This window comes from Dreissena polymorpha, chromosome 8 (genome assembly GCF_020536995.1).
Source record: "Dreissena polymorpha isolate Duluth1 chromosome 8, UMN_Dpol_1.0, whole genome shotgun sequence".
NCBI classification, from domain to species: Eukaryota; Metazoa; Mollusca; class Bivalvia; order Myida; family Dreissenidae; genus Dreissena; species Dreissena polymorpha.
Window position 1 is genome coordinate 32,909,676 of NC_068362.1, and position 17,223 is coordinate 32,926,898.

Consider the following 17,223-nt stretch of genomic DNA (forward strand, 5'->3'; position numbering starts at 1 on the left):
TTTTTATTTCACATGATGAATTGCTCGATAAGCTTTTTCAAGCCCTTACCGATTTATCTGTTTTCACAGTGAGCTGTATGGAAACAATGATGATTAAGTGTTTCAAACATTGATCAATTGTTAAGTTTGAATTTGTAATTCAAATTACAATAAATATGATCCATGATGTTGCACAAGTATGGACATGTATGGTCTGCAGAATTTGATTAAAGGATGGTATAATATCAAAGTCATCTCCGACTCCTAAAAGTTTTATCGTTTTCTCCGCACAGAATAATGAACACATCCAGCTATAAACGAGTGGGACATATATTTGAATAAATTTGTTACTCTGTTTATTATTTAATAACATAACATGATTCACGCTTTTTTTAGTACCAGGGGCAAATGTCAAGCCACATATGTTGATATCACATATGTCCTCTTATAAGTACTGCCACGGATGTAAACTAACACTTTCACTTAAGTAGCTTACACATGTCCTTTCAAAGCTTTTGAACAGAGGCCAGGGGATCTGTTTGCTCTAAAAAGTTGTTGCCACTTATATCCGCCACTTAAAGAAAATTTAATTTTTGTCAATCAATGAAATAAATGGTCACAATTCATGATACATGCATTGTGTACTTTATTGCCAACATTAGATAACATACATTTTATTTACATGGAAAACGTCAGCATTATTATGTTAAATTACAAATTATTAAAAAAAACAACGTTATTCCTTAATACAAGTTCTGCCAGTTATTCCCTCATACAAGTTCTGGATGGTTCTTCCCTCATACAAGTTCTTGATGATTCTTCCCTCAGTACAAGTTCTGGATAGTTCTTCCCTCATACATACATACATATGCAAAAGAACGTAGACCTTAAAGCATGTTTGTATGATACACATAAAAAGGTATATGACAATGATATGATCAATGTAATATACTTCAATACAAATAGTTTGTTATTTGTGTGAACTTATGATCAATAATTACTTGTTTACGTCATAACAGTCAAGCATCACATTCTTATACGCTTGTGCAATGTCGTTGAACTTGTTTTTAAAACATACTTACATCAGAGAGTCAAAAACATCAAAAGCAGAGCACACATGTATCCTAATTCATTGATATAATTTTTGAAATACGTTACAACGTATTAATGTACAGACAACACGCTAGGTGTAGCTAGCATTTGATCGATACATTTTTAACAGCTTCAAGTATTTAGCATAGAGTTAAAAGATTGCAATAATCGATTGCTTTGTATCGCAGTCGTTAGTTGTTTTTTTCAAGGCTATTTTCCCGCAGAAGATATTAGTTCATCCGAGTTTTTTTATTAAGTATTTTTTGGTAAATGTCAATGTTGTTTTCTAAAATATTTTAATCATGGTTGATACTATCGTTTCTGACTGTTTGTAACATAACGCACACAAAACGCACATTTGAGGCATTATTAAATTAATATCATAATCGAAAATTTGTACCAAATTTCATACAATCTTAAATATGCAGTCACCTAGATGAACATCTCAGTAGCCTTCGGGTTATCAAACGTCAATAAGTACCAGGGCACGAATATTTGCTTACCTTATGTGTCAATCTTCGGTCAATTCCATATGTATTAGTTATGTGTCCGTTGCATACGTCATATTTATGTTGCAGACACGTGACTTTGATAATTGTTACGTGTGCCATTCAGATTGGCCGTGTACAAGTATTATAGGTATTTCCAGATGTGCTTTATCGGCGTCAAGTATTTATGTCTGCTATGAACCTTGCTATTGAATGTGAGTGAAATATTGTTTGAATATTTGGGCATAACATTTTATTCCTTTGATATAGAAAATGTTTTCAGTTGTAGAATCTTGTACACACGCTGTAATGTCTTGTTTATATTGCCTAGAAGCAATCATGGGTATTGTACGTGCTTTGGACGGTGATGGTTTTTAAAATGTCTGCATAAGTCTGCGTTTTCTTGGTCGCCTGCGCGTGGTCGCTTTCGAATTGGTTTGTATTTTGAGCACGATATGTGTCGTTCTGCAAAATTAGCATTGATGGGTTCTTCTGTTTGCGACATAGTCGAGGGCGACGGTGGCTTCAAATTGATTACACGTGTATTTTGTTCTATCTCTTGTCGAAGAGTTGCCAAACCTGGTATCGAATATACTACTCAATGATAGATACGTGCCTGACTGGGCAACACATGAGGATATAATCATTTTGTTAAGTTAATGGCGTCAATCTGGACTCTGGTCGCTTATGTATACACCCATTTAATAAAGCAAGTAATACATAGATAAAGAAGGGATTTGTTCACTTAAACGCGTTCTGTGTTTATACGGTTAAAACATACTAGTTAGTACATCGTTCGTCTAGTCAAATAATAACAACAAACTCTTCCGAATAGACATAATAGTAATACTGTTCAAATGTGAAAACAGACGCAAACTCCAAAAGTTTTCTCATTTATACCAATGTCGTAGCCTCGGTCACAACATTGCCGAGCACGGTTGCTTTAAGTGGTGCAATACAACTCATACATGTAAGTGGGGTGCTGTCTGGTCAGTGTCAAAACACTGTCGGCCGCATGTGGAAGAACTTTTCGCAAGATTGCTTACAGTAGGAGCAGTCATTTATGTTGATTAATCTCAAAACATAAGACATAAAGCTTAGTTTACGGCTCGCGCATGTAATCATAACTTAAAACGTTTCACACGCTCTTATTTTACTCTCCGTTACAATATTAAGTTTGAGTTATTCTCCCCAATATGAAGAAAAGGGGGTATATTGGAATCACTGTAGACGTCAGACTGTCGTTCTGTCTGTCTACTGTCTGTCTGTCTGTCTGTCTGTCTGTCTGTCTGTCGGTTTGTCGGTCTGTATGTCTGTCTGTCTCTCTATCTGTCTGTCTGTCTTTTCGTCTGTCTTTTTGTCTATCTGTCTGTCTGTCCGTCCATCTGTCTGTCTGTCCGCAGGCGTTTTCTAGAACTGTATTCAACTTACAATATTCAAACTTTTAGGAGTTTTTCCTGATGTTATGAAGTTGTTAAATATGTGATTTCGCCCCACTTCCCACACGGACATCGCCTTCAAAATAATATTTTATATATTATAATAGTGTTTATTACGTAACACATCGATATATATAACAGAGCTGTAGTACTGTAGTTTGGCTACCCATGCTTGCATGCTGATATTTTACTTTTAAATACATTTAATTGAAGCGTCGATTTGTTAACTCTTTCGAATATATCTGTTTCATTAGAAGAACTGTAAACGATACCAATATTCGATGTTATGCATCATTTAGATGATTACAAAGCCTGATAAAGATCTCCACGTGGGCATTAAATTAATGTAACATTCGCTAAACTTTCGTCTAGACTCTTACGTATTTGTATAGTTAACCTACTGATACGATCTTTCATTGATCGATTCATGTGTCTGAAATTTACCGACACTATGGCTTTCATTTATTATCGACAACTTCTATTCATGGGTAGAATAGGTTGAAAACATATTTTAAAAGGCATTGTACTTGCTAACGATTATCCATTCCTGCCACTGCAATCGCCAACATTGTAAAATGTGAGTGAGTCTTGTATAAAAGGTACAGTTTTTATGTAGATGTGGGTAATTTGTTGTTGATATTAAATCAATGCACATATTTGTATATGACGTAATTGTTCTTCGACGAAGGGACATATTATTAAGAGGCTATGCGTTTGGGAAATACATTGGTTGAGACTCGTTAATATGTGCCTTCATTTGACCTCGTTATTTAAAACGTGTTTACTCTTTCACTCACTTTAAGAGTTGCATACTGTTTATTATGTAAATGCGGTAAATATTCATGTGTTGAATGCTGTTAGTAAATCGCACGAATACATATTTTGCAGACTGTATGTTTTATTTTAGGGGTAGTTTTTAGTTTGTCCGATTATGCCTGAGAAATACGGTGCTCTAGTCTATCAGCCAGATGGGTTGGGGTGTACCACTCAGGGGGGCAAAATAACACCTATCTTACTTGATTGTATTCTCAATATGGAGAAACAAAATGAGTGATAACAATCTCAGTTGGGCAGCTATAAGTTATTATTGAGCTGTTTATATGGCAACCGTCAGGCTTTGACTAAATAGCTAGTTTAGCTAGTATACTAGTAATTCTCAAATATTTCTTCAAAATTAGTTCAAAAAAAAAAGTTGGGTGTTAAAATGAGGATTATGATTATTACCTAGTATCATCTGCCCTTAAATATGCAAATTAGTACATGTGCATATCTATGAATATTAATGAGATTGCAAGATAAGTTCATAAAAACTAGCGAGCCTCCAAAATAGTAGGGTCAATATATGAAATAAAAAATACCTTCAACTACCAAAAAAATTCTACAAAAGGTATTTTAACTTAACCTGGTAGGGTAGAAGCTTCTTTAAAACATATTAAAAGTTTACCACAATCGGACCTCCGGAAAGTGTTGTTTCTTTCAAGATGGTCGCCAAGATGGCCGCCAATACATATTAATGATCACAACTATGTAACTATTCAATAAAATTTGATGAATTTGGTGTCTATTCCTAAGTTTCAAGGGGCAAGAAACACATAAAAATCATCAGACATTGTTTAAGTGTACAATAGTACTCACAAATCCAACATGGCGTCGAAAATGGCCGCCAAGATGGCCGCCAAAACCTATAAATGATCATAACTTTGTAAATATCCACTCAAACTTGATTATTTGGATGGCTATGTATGAGTTTCAAGGGGCAAAGAACACATTTGGATCATCATACATTGTATAAGTTTATTATATTACACCCAAATCCAAAATGGCGTCCACAAGTTAACAATAGTACACACAAATTCAACATGGCGTCTAAAATGGCCGCCAAGATGGCCGCCAAAACCTATTAATGATCATAACTATGTAAATATCCACTCAAATTTGATTAATTTGGTGGATATAAATAGGTTTCAAGGGGCAAAGAACACATAAAGATTATCAGACATTGTTTACGTTTACTATATGACACACAAATCCAACATGGCGCCCAAAATGGCCGCAAAGATGGCCATCAAAACCTATTAATGATCATAACTATGTAACTATCCACTCAGATTAGATGATTGTGTTGTCTATACCGAGGTTTCGAGGGGTAAAGAATACATTTCGATTGTCAGACATAGTTTAAGTTTATTATGTTACACAGAAATCTCACATGGCGTCCAATGACACAATACGAAGGACCGCAAGTCCATTACTTTTGACGTGATGCTTGTTATGGGAAACGCCATAGTTTGGACCTGCCGCAATTTCTGGATTTTGACAAGAGGGTCGATATTTTTCAGCTTCAGGCAACACTGAATTGGCAGGGAATGATGCGTATCTTGCATCAGCAAAGTCAGTACCCTGGGCTGTTGTCAGTCAAATTCTTGCCTATGATAATATGTACAATGGGGACAAATCGTGCATTCTGTCAACATAAGTCTTAGTTTGCAACCTTGCCACTACCTTCACACCATTGTAACGTTTGACCAATCCTTGTATTGGAAATAATCATTGATGCGCCACAAAGTAGTTGAAAATGTTGTTCAGAATTTGGGATGCCTCATAAACGTATGCATTTGCGGGCGGGGTGGGCAAAGGATCCCTCGTGGAAGAAACCGCTCCTAAAAAAATTAATTGAGGCTCTCTATTGAGTAATGCAATTGTGCACATTGTGACACGAAAAGCTGTCAAGAGGGCTTCACGGGACCATCTTCTTGTTGAAAAGTGCATACACAGCAAGCTTTCAGCCGAAATGACCAAGGAAGATCCAGACATTCAGATGCTGCTGGATCATGCCAAGGATTTGTACTCTTCCCTTTTGAGGGGCGAAACGACGCTAGCAGATGATATGTTATGCGATTTTGATCAAACTCGAGAGGGCTACAGAGAAATAGAAACATGAAATTGCCCAGACCTCAAAGACAAGCATAGTATGGCTGAATTTTTAGCTTATGATTAACAATTCAAGGGTGTTGATTAAACCATATCGTACTGGGTATTGATTGATGCATTAGGCAGTGCCCAATTTGCTATCTATCATTGCTACTGCTGGATTCATTAACTGCAATCTGCGTATTACTACATATATCTGCAGCAAATAAGCAACCTAGAGGAAACGCACCCGGACATTTATCGAAAGTTCGGTATTGGTTTTCACGTTGTTTGTAGGAGCCATCTGTGCTGGGCTGGGCTAGGACTTGATCTTGTTATTGAGAAAACATTGATGATGTTTTTAAAGAGCACAGGTGGTCTAACTCGCGGCAGTGGAATGACTGAGGAAATGCAAACCCTTGAACCCTATCTACAACATCCGAGCACAACAGTGCGATGAAGGATTTCACAGACCTGACCTATACTACAAGTCCACAACACAAAGACTCAGCTGAAGCGTGCATCAAAGGGGATTCTTCTGATCTAGAGAAAATGCAGACACAGATTACAACCTGATCACCATACACAGCTGACCCTACTCTCAGAAACATGGTAAATGGGATAGTGGCTGAGTCACATGTGAATGTTGATGCAATTGAGGCGGTTGGGAAAACGATCATAAGAGATATCATAGGAAAGTCGGTCTTTGGTTATAAATTCACAAGAAAATGCAGAGCCAAATCTCTTTGGAATAGCCTTGCTGTTAAGATCGCTTCTGACAGTGCTTTTGATCATGCTCTTCTGTTCCAGCGTTTTCTGGTCGTGTTAAAATATGGAGATCCTTCCCTTGCAGTCGTATTGTCTTATGAACTGAGCTCCCATCCTGAAGCCTTCTTTGAAGCTAAGAACATACTTTGTAAAGCAGATAAGCCTCAGATCGCTCAGGTAATTTGAGAGTATGCTGAAGACACATCATGTGAGGCTGTGATGAACTGTATTCATGAAACAGATGCATGATGGTGGCACTTCGCTGCATCTTTAACCATGGCGAAGGGCGACTCATATAACGCAATAGCCGAGTCTTATGTAGATGCAGTGAAAGGCATTACGGACAAGCGACAGTGGGGTTCGATGTCTACGAAGACGGTGATTATAACAAAGACAAAACGCACCGGAAACGTGTATCATATTGTGAGTTTCAGCAAAGAGACAGAATGCTCAGGTTAAAAAGAAAGACTTTTTATCTCGTGACAGAAACAAGGCCGGCATGATTGCTCTAATCAGCACAACTCTGACTAAAATGGGATGCTATGTTGTTCTGTCTTCAGGGGATGCAGACGTTCAAATTGTTAAATTCAGTATAACGATCCCGTCGTAGCACCACAACGTTGGTGAGCGAGAATACATATTTACTCATCTTGATCCTGCTTTATTCCGAAAGGGACAATAAGACCATCTACTGCCGCTTTTATGTAAATTAATAGTCAAAGGAACGCAAAGTGTATAATACTAACCTTCTGAAAGAACTCGTGCTTATTCAGGCTGTAATTATTTTTGCAATGATTTTCAGCAACGGTAAAAAATCAAGTCTACAGAAGTTAGTAAAACCTGATCCTATCATGAAGTCATGTGCTGGTTCATTCTCTATAACAGATTTTGTAAATTGGATTTTATGAGTATTCAACTTCTTAGTGATAACCTCAATTTGATTAAAGTGTTTCTTGTCTCCTAAACTATGGCATTTTACATAACAACCATAACGTTTGAGTAACAAGTTATGGACTTGCGGTCATTCGTATTGTGTTGATGGCCATTGGACGCCGTGTTGGATTTCTGTTTAACATAATTAGCTGACATTTTGTCTGATGATATAAATGTGATATTAATGTGTTGCTTGCTCTCTGAAACCTGGGTATATACACCAAATTCATCAAATTTGAGTGGATAGTTACATAGTTATATTTTATAATCATAAATAAGTTTTGGCGGCCATCTTGGCGGCCATTTTGGACTCTGTGTTGGTTTTGTGTAATATAATAAACTTAAACAATGTCTGGTGATCTTAATGTGTTCTTTGCCCCCTGAAACCTATGTATAGACACTAAAAAATTTGAGTGGATAGTAACATAGTTATGATCATTTTATAGGTTTTGGCGACCATCTTTGCGGCCATCTTGGCGGCTATTTAGGACGCCATGTTAAATTTCGGTGTAACATAATTAACTTACACTTTGTCTGATGATATTAATGTGTTCTTTGCCCCCTGAAACCTGGGTATTGACATCAAATTCATCAAATTTAAGTTGATAGTCACATAATTATGATCATAAATAGGTTTTGGCTGCCATCTTGGCGGCCATTTTCGACGCCATGTTGAATTGGTGTGTACTAAATTAAACTTAAACAATTTCTGATGATCATTATGTGTTCTTTACCCCTTGAAATGTAGGTATAGACACCAAATTCATCAAATTTGATTGAAGTTACATAGTTATGATCATTAATAGGTTATGGTGGCCATCTTGGCGGCCATCTCGAAAAAAAACAACTTTCCGGAGGTCCGATTGTGGTAAACTTTTGATATGTTTTTAAGGACCTTCTACCCTACCAGGATCAGTTAAAATAAGTTTTGTAGCAATTGTTTGGTGGTCAAAGTGTATATTGACCCTACTTCGGTTGAATTTCTCCCAGACAATTTATGAAAATTAAGCTGATTGAGGCCCCATATTCAAAGGAGAAAAAAATACCAAAAGCCGCCAGTACCAGACTGTTATCAACCATTTTCACATGCTACTGGCATGCATCTTCCAAGATATAAAGGTATAGTTTTGCCCCCCTTACTGGTACACCCCACCTCAAGTTTTGGTACTTTACTGAAGGACTAAATGGAATGTTTTCCATTCTTTGTGTTTTTATATATTAAAAATTATTTTCTTGTACACAATCTGGATTGTTTTACTTATAACAAGTAGTTTTACATATTTGATTAAGCAAAGACTTTCAAAGGTGTATACACTGCCATTTATCATAAAGGAAGATAGCAACAGCAAGCTTGAAATATAATATAGGACATACAATAGACAAAGGCTGTATTGAAGTAAAGCATATCCGTTTGCGCACACGGACATTAATATTCGATTCGAGGTATAGATCTATGTATACATATGTTCGATTGTCTTAAAGCGGCATATTGGCAACACATAACTCAACATTAAACAAGGGTGTAATATCAAATTAAAAAGATACATGATACACAACAATTGATTTATCAGGATAGCTCAAAATGATTATTTCTTTATGTATATAATTTACTACTTAGATTTTGTCAATTGTCAACATGTATTGTGTTGCACAGTTTTACGTTTGTAAGATACATTTGCCGAAGTCTTACATAATCAAACATGGGTAAAACATAGTAATACTGATTATTGCCATGAAGTATGATATATAGGTATCTATCCCACATTATTTACACATGTTAAGTGTTCCTCAGGCTCTATTGTAAGGCAAAGGTTGTAAAGTTATTCATAAATGATGCACGTGTTGTTTGTTCGCGAGTGATTTTTTTCGTTTAACAAATATATTATGATGTTAAGCGGTTTCTTACTTTAACGCAAAAAATTATACAATTTTAAAATCGTATTCAAATCGGTGCCTTTGTTCCCGATTATAATTTATTGACATTTAATACTTTGGTCAATTTACACACAATGAGCTTGCTGTTGTAGTTATCTGATTTGTCAAAACTCGTTCGCACTATAGGTGGGTTTTTGAAAAATGAAGGTCACAATGATCATGCTATAGCGAAATGTTTATTCTGCTGTTGCAGTTGATATTTTTAAAATAGTGCGCGAAAGTTGTTTAAAAGGTACTTTTTTATTTTGCTAAAAGTAATTTTTATTTTCCGTGTGTGTCATATTGAAGAGTGTGCCATGTTTATTCTTACACTCACTAGTAAGCTGCATACGGTTTATTATGTAAATGCGGTTAATATACATGTGTGGAATGCTGTTAGTAAAGCGTACGCATAATAATATAGCGAAATATGTGTTGTATGTTAGAGTTGCCAAGTGTGTCTGATTGTGTCTATTAAAAACAAGTTATTATTATCTTGAACAGTTTTTTAACTTTTTATTTATAACTTATAGATCTGCAAAAGCAAATACATATAAATTACTTATTTCAAAGATGTAAAAACTACCTTGTGTCATTAAGTTAGTTAATAACAACACGCAAGTCGTATAATATCGGACCTAAAAAAGTAATGTGTTTCAACTAAATCACTAAAAGAATAGGATAGGTAGGTCGGCTGAACTTTGCTTTGTCGTCTATGTTGTCATTATATAAAGATTTCTTTATATATATTTATATATTTATATATGTATATATTTATATATATATATATTTATATTTGTATATATTTGTATATTTATATATTTATTTATTTTATGATTTTATGGACATGGCTTTTTTTCAATCATAGATCAATCATGTCATGGTTTTTTTAATTGCAACAGTTATACAAGTGTACATTTACATCAATCCTATTGTGTTTGCAAATTAATATGAAGCAATATTGTACAATTTCAATTGAGAATGTGTTCACGCACAGTCATTGAATAATGGTCGATTCAAATAACATTTTCTGCCGCTACCTTCATAAACTCGTTTTGTTATGATGCCTTTATTGTATACCTTGTATGCTTGGGTGCAAATAAAGATTTGTTCTGTTCTGTTCTGTTCTGCTACCTTCATAAACTCGCGATAAAAAGTACCAGAATGTCAATAGCAAGCTCTTTATTAAAATCGACAATCAATACATTTAATAGATCGATTACATTTGCCGATGTGTGGTTCTTTTGGCATATTGCCTAAGTAATTGAATAGCACGCAATGAAACGAAACGTTAGATATTCACAGACACTTGGTGCATCTGATCGTTCTTATTTTACTTATACACTACATTGGAATACACAGTTCCATACTGATGACATTTGCTTTATTTTCGTTACTTTATTGGTTAAGAACTCTTACTTTACTAAAGTTGTTAAATTCACCTTGTGGCGAAGCGCAAGACCTGTTTCCGCAGCTAAATGCTTAAAGGGGCTGTAAACCACGAATGGCGGAAAGAGAAAAGTTCTTAAATATCGTATTAAAAAAAGTTCATATTTTCAGTATATTCGGTAATAAAATTTCGCGATGTGAAATCGAAAGTACATCGCGAAAATAGGTGACATAACGATATGCACACTTTAAATAACGCAAGTAGATTGATCATTTTATATATAAAATATATACAATTCACTACGCATTCCTGGGTTTACCACGTGACGACGATGATCAATCTACTTGCGTTATTTATAGTTAACTGGTAGTTACCTGGTAGACATACCCAGTAAAAATAAATAAATAAAAAAATAAAGTAAAAATGAAAAAAATAACTTTTCAAGTAATATTATATACCAGTCGTGATATTTTAATCAATATAAACTAAAAATAATTGTAAAAAATACGGTATTTTAGAACTTTTCTTTTTTCGTCATTCGTGATTTACAGTCCCTTTAAGGTCACATACTAGAAAGAGATATAAACAAATATGGTTATCATACCGGCTATTGCAATTTCTGACACTTTTTTAATACACTTGCCGATGTTTTTCATTATTCTGTAAAGACGTGTTGAATTAATTGCCTGTGTTCACCAATTATATCATTTAAAAATATTCTCAAATGTCGATGCTCAAAATATAGGCATAATAATCAGCCTTTATCATTATCTTTCAACCGGTATTGAAATAATACGTAGACTGCATGTTCACCCAGTAAGAGGACACGTTGCGCACCATGCCTTATCCCGAGATCAAAGGTCAATGTCACACTTTGAATAATTACTGTCTGAATGGCTCTTTTTTAAAATTTACTTGACGTATTGCCGACAAGCAGTAAGTTTTTATAAAATATGGCGTGTACGATTTTGTTCTAATTAAATCACATTATACTCTCTTAAATGCAATATACACATTGAACATTTTAATCGGTGCATTTGTTCATTTAAAAATGTATTGACGTACAACAAATACATGGAAATTTCAATATTAAATATAAAGCTGCGTGTTCAAAAAACGTTGTAGCTATTATTAGATGTTTGACAAATGAAGGTCACAGTGATTACGCCGTGCAATTTGTTAATTCTGCTAAAGCACATTGCTAGCTTGCAGACGATGTTCTGAAATGTAAGGGAACGTTTTATGAAAGTCTTTATGCTGATAATAATAATTTATGTTGAAATTAAATCCTTGCACATATTTGTATAAGCCGTAGTATACCATTATATATATAATTGCTATTTTTATGATTTAGATAACACAGTTTATCTCGGTAGCTGGTGATCTATGAACGAGGGTGGAACTGTTATGTATGCTTTATGAATCAGATACAATAGACTCGATCACGGTCCTCGTTTTGTATAATGGAATAGTTGACAATGACGATACAGAATTGATTGTCCGGTTTTGCGCTATATTCGTTTCTTTGTTCATATGAAAAACATAATCTATTCCTCTGCTGTGACATTCAATATTATGTTATCAATAGATTTAATTAAAATTTCACATATGTCATTCAGTGTTCTAGATATTTACAAAATTGGTTTGCAGTTGAAGGTTTTCACAACTTAATATTGAAAAAGATATTATACATAATTTAAATAAAAAGTTGTTGGTATTGCAAACTTTAGGTCCTCGAAGGTCCAGAAGAAGGAGAGGCATGAGATGGGTATAAGTAACACATTTACACTTAAACAACCTGACCGACGTTGGTCACAGTTGTTGGCACTGTCGAACAAATCATTGTACTATGATTCACTATAATATTGTTTGTCAGCAAACTGGTTCACATTCAAGATAATAATAATGGTAAACGCTCTTTAAATAAATAAGTGTACATGCTATACTTTGCAAAATATGCTGCAGATAATGTTAATGGGGGAAATAATAATATAATGCTAATGGATATATCACTGAGAACATATTGTATTGTTGTAGAAACTAATACTGGCAACTCTGACAACCGAAGTCAACATTTGGTATTTTCGTTTATTTGATTGTTAAAGTATATGTTAAAGAGTTTATGTTTGATTTGTATTGAAGACCATCACGGTGTACGTTCTTCGTTCTCCTTTTGTGTATACTGATGAATAGATGACATGTCGGTCACGGTACATGGTCACACATGTATAGTGTTACTGTACGACCCTGAATAATATGATGCAATCGTGCAAATATGTGTCGTGTTCTGAGAAAACTGGGCAAAATTCCTGTGCGTAAAGTGTCATCCCAGATTAGCCTGTGCAGTCCAAACAGGCTAATCCGGGACGACACTTTCCGCCTTAACTGGATTTTCGCTATCAAGAGACATCATTTAAACGAAAAATTCCATAAAAACGTAAATTGTCGTCCCTGATTAGCCTGTGCGGACTGCACTGGCTAATCTGGGATGACAATTTACGCACAAGCATTATGCCCAGTTTTCTCAGAAAACGACAAATGTATGATCGAAACTAAAGATTAAAGGGGCTGTGGTAGCCGTTCAATTCATATTTTGTTTATCAAAACTCATAATATAAGTAATGGCTTCATTTTCTGTTAAACACCAAATTCCCGTTGTACAATTTAGTGTTCAAATAGTGTCAAAGTGATATGATTATTTGGAATATAATATATCAAATTCGGATTTCGATTTATACATATGGAAACCGTTGAAAATTGGAAAATGCATATTATTTATTTTCAAATATTGAAATATATGTTTTACAATTCGGGGTTTAGTATTGCATAAATCATCACAATTTATAAAATACGTTTGGTTAAAAGTGAAATTTGAAATTGCGTTTTATCTGAACGTGCAAACTTTTTGTAAGATAAGAAACGCATGTACACTTCTTCTTACCACGCACTTAATTAATTAAGCTCATATCTCAATATAAAGGTGCAATATTGTATTTTGTATAAATAGTGTTCCTCTATTTGAAGGTTAATACTTGTACATATGTTGCTCAATAACGCACCTGTTATATGTATGAATACATTTCGCATACATTTCCGTACACGGATGGTTGTTTTGCTTTTTAAATATATTCCAATATGATCTTTACCCGTTTCTATATATATATATATATATATATAATTTTTAATTTGCATTGCAGTTGTCCCTTTAATAATTCGTTGACGCTGATATACTTTAGTCCCATTGAATGTCCCATTGAATACAATTCTCATGCGCATTGCAGTGAGCTGATTTTTCAAAAATCGTTGGCACGATATATGGATTTTTGAAAAATGAAGTTCAGTGTGATCAACCCGTAGCGATAGGGTTGTGTTCATTCTGCCGAAACACATTGCTTGGTTGCAGTCGATGTTTTGAAATGTGAGGGAACGTTGTATGAAAGGTACTGTCTTTATGTATGTAGACTTGTTTAAATTGTTGAGATTAAATACACACACTTGTAATGATGTTTGTGTATGGCGTAGTATTCCATTAAATATAATTGATATTGTTTTAATGACTTAAAAACACATAATCACGAGGATATGTATTGGGGAAATATAATGTTTCATTGTTTGAGAAAAGTTTATGTCTGCATTAATTTGACCTCGTTATTTATAGTTATAAATGTGCAGTCACTTTTATATGATATCTTATCGATCTGCAAATTTGATTGAACACATACTTTCAAAGGTGTATACACTGTCATGTGTCATAACGGAAGTTAACGACAACAAACATAAGCTTTGATAAACAAAGGCCGTTTTGAAGTAAAGCATATCCGTTTCTGCATGCGGAAATAATCTCCGATACGAGGTAAAGGCTCAGTCTCACTATGACGCCGCTGGAGCCCCGGTGCGTGATCCGGTATCTACCGGGATGAACCGAGGCTCTACCGGGATGAACCGGGGCTCCACCGGTGATATACCGGGGACGACCGGGACAACCGGGGCTCCACCGGGTAAGTATTAAAATGTTCATACCTCCGGGATAAACCGGGAGTCACCGAAAAGGACCGGCAACGACCGGCGCGGCATCGGGAACAACCGGGACGGCACCGAGAACAACCGGGACGGCACCGTAGCTTCACCGGGGCCCAAACAGATCTCGGCAGAGCTACGGTAACGCCCCGGTTGTCGCCGGTGGTGTCCAGGTGGAGCCCCGGTGAATGCTGGCAGAGTTCCGGTATAGCTACGGTACATCGGTAAACCGGAGCTCTGCCGGGACGCCACCGGCATTCACCGGTGCTCCGCCTGGGCATTACCGGCGACGACCGCGATTGAACCGGGGCTTTGCCGTAGCTCTGCCGGGGTCTGATGCCGGTATAGCCCCGGTGAGTGCCGGCGGAGTTACGGTAAACCGGAGCTCTGCCGGGACGCTGCCGGCTTTCACCGGGGCTCCACCTGGGCATTACCGGCGACAACCGGGGCTCTGCCGGGGCTTCACCGGGATAAACCGTAGCTAGTCCGGGGTTGACCGGGACTCTGCCGGGTTGTTGACCGGCTTCAACCGGGGCGGCACCGGGAAATAGTGTGACCGCGTTTACAATTTTCGACGAATCATCCCGGTTCTCGCTGGTCGACCGGCGCTAGCAAACCGGGATGGACCGGGGCTCTACCGGCAAAAGTGAGACTTGTGCTTAACCGCGTAAACGTACACAACTATTTGCGATTTTCATAAAGGGGCATATTGTCGTCTTATACGGTTAGTATGTATAAAAAAGGTTGTTTCATAAATATTTTTAAGCGGGCGGGCAATAGTAAAAGTAGTTTTATGAATTAAATATACATGAAGGACCGCTGTAATTATGAAAGGCATGCGCACTATCGATTCCGGTACTCGTAGAGTTGTAGTAAAATTCTCGTGTAAGTGCCCGATGTTCAAAGCGTGAGTACAAATCAACTGAAGACGTGTATCGAAAAAGTATTATTTATATTTTTTTATCTTTACGATTTCGCACATCGTGTAAGTGCCCGATGTTCAAAGCGTGAGTACAAATCAACTGAAGACGTGTATCGAAAAAGTATTATTTATATTTTTTTATCTTTACGATTTCGCACATATAAAATAACATAAATATATACATACAAGAGTGAATAGATGAAATATGTGTTGCCTAAATATGTGTCTATATTTCGGGTAATTATGTAATGTAAATGTACATGAGAAATGCTGAAAATGGGAAACTTAAATAAATCGGAACTCTTGATACATATCAGAGGTAACACTAGCTCCCAAAAAGTTGTCGCCATTTTTTGCGACGTACCGTAAACAGCGTTATATCCACCTTTTTATTTGAATAACATTAATTTAATAAACTAAACAAAAATGTCATTTAGACTATTATTACTTGTATAAATATCACAGGTGTATAAAGTACAAGAAGAAAACTCAAAGGTCATAATGAGCTTCCTTTATATATTATAGATATTTGCACATGACACACAACACAAATAACTATAATCATCGCATATAATGCCAACAACAATTAGAAAATGAAATATTAAACATCTGGACATCAAAGATCTGAATTCAAATTAACAATGTCATCTTAAAACAGTAACAATTGATGATAGTCTTATTTCGGTTGTAATTGTAATCCTAATTATTTTTCTTTGCTACAGTTTGTCCCAATACTGGTTAACTACTAGAGATGTACTGGTATGAAACCCAGGTAATTCTCGTGTGTATCGGTGCTATACACTGAGCACGTAAAAGAACCAAGGGATCTATTCGCAAAGAGCTAGGGTATCTCACCCAGATTCCTTGTATGTCAATACTGTCTCTCCTGCTTGCTGTCTCTTCAGCAAAAAAACAAAAGGACCTCATTGGAAATAAGTGCTTGCCCTTTCATGGGTTATCCTTGACTGCAAGGTCAAAAGAAATTGATACCATTAATTGTTCAATGCAATAGACGGTGGCCGTTAATCCGGTTATAACCGGCATGATACGTTTGCAGTCCCTTATATGATATTATGAAACATAGTTTAAGATAAAGATCGATTGTACAAAAACAGCATTGGACCGTTTTAATTTAATTCGTGCTCACTTGTACCAGTGAAATTATGCAACAGACGCTTGATCCCATTCAATATGTATGGGCTAGTTGGATACATGGCTATAGACACTGTGTCCGAACATCGCTATGTACTAAACCCAAGGTGGTCCAAAAATTAAGCGATAAATAAATTTAATAAATCTATATATTCTAAATGAATAAATTCCATGTAATTGTCTATGAAATGCTTTGTAAATAATACTGTACCTGTGCGA

The 17,223-nt window shown here is 35.9% G+C and overlaps 1 long non-coding RNA gene across 1 annotated transcript in view; it reads left to right on the forward strand.

The window, feature by feature from the left end:
* Window positions 1–14,310: 14,310 nt before the first annotated feature.
* LOC127842060 (uncharacterized) overlaps window positions 14,311–17,223 on the forward strand; it is a 47,920-nt gene continuing 45,007 nt past the window's right edge. Inside the window, exon 1 of the long non-coding RNA XR_008031467.1 lies at window positions 14,311–14,353. This is a non-coding gene — a long non-coding RNA (uncharacterized LOC127842060). The remainder of the gene's footprint in view (window positions 14,354–17,223) is intronic.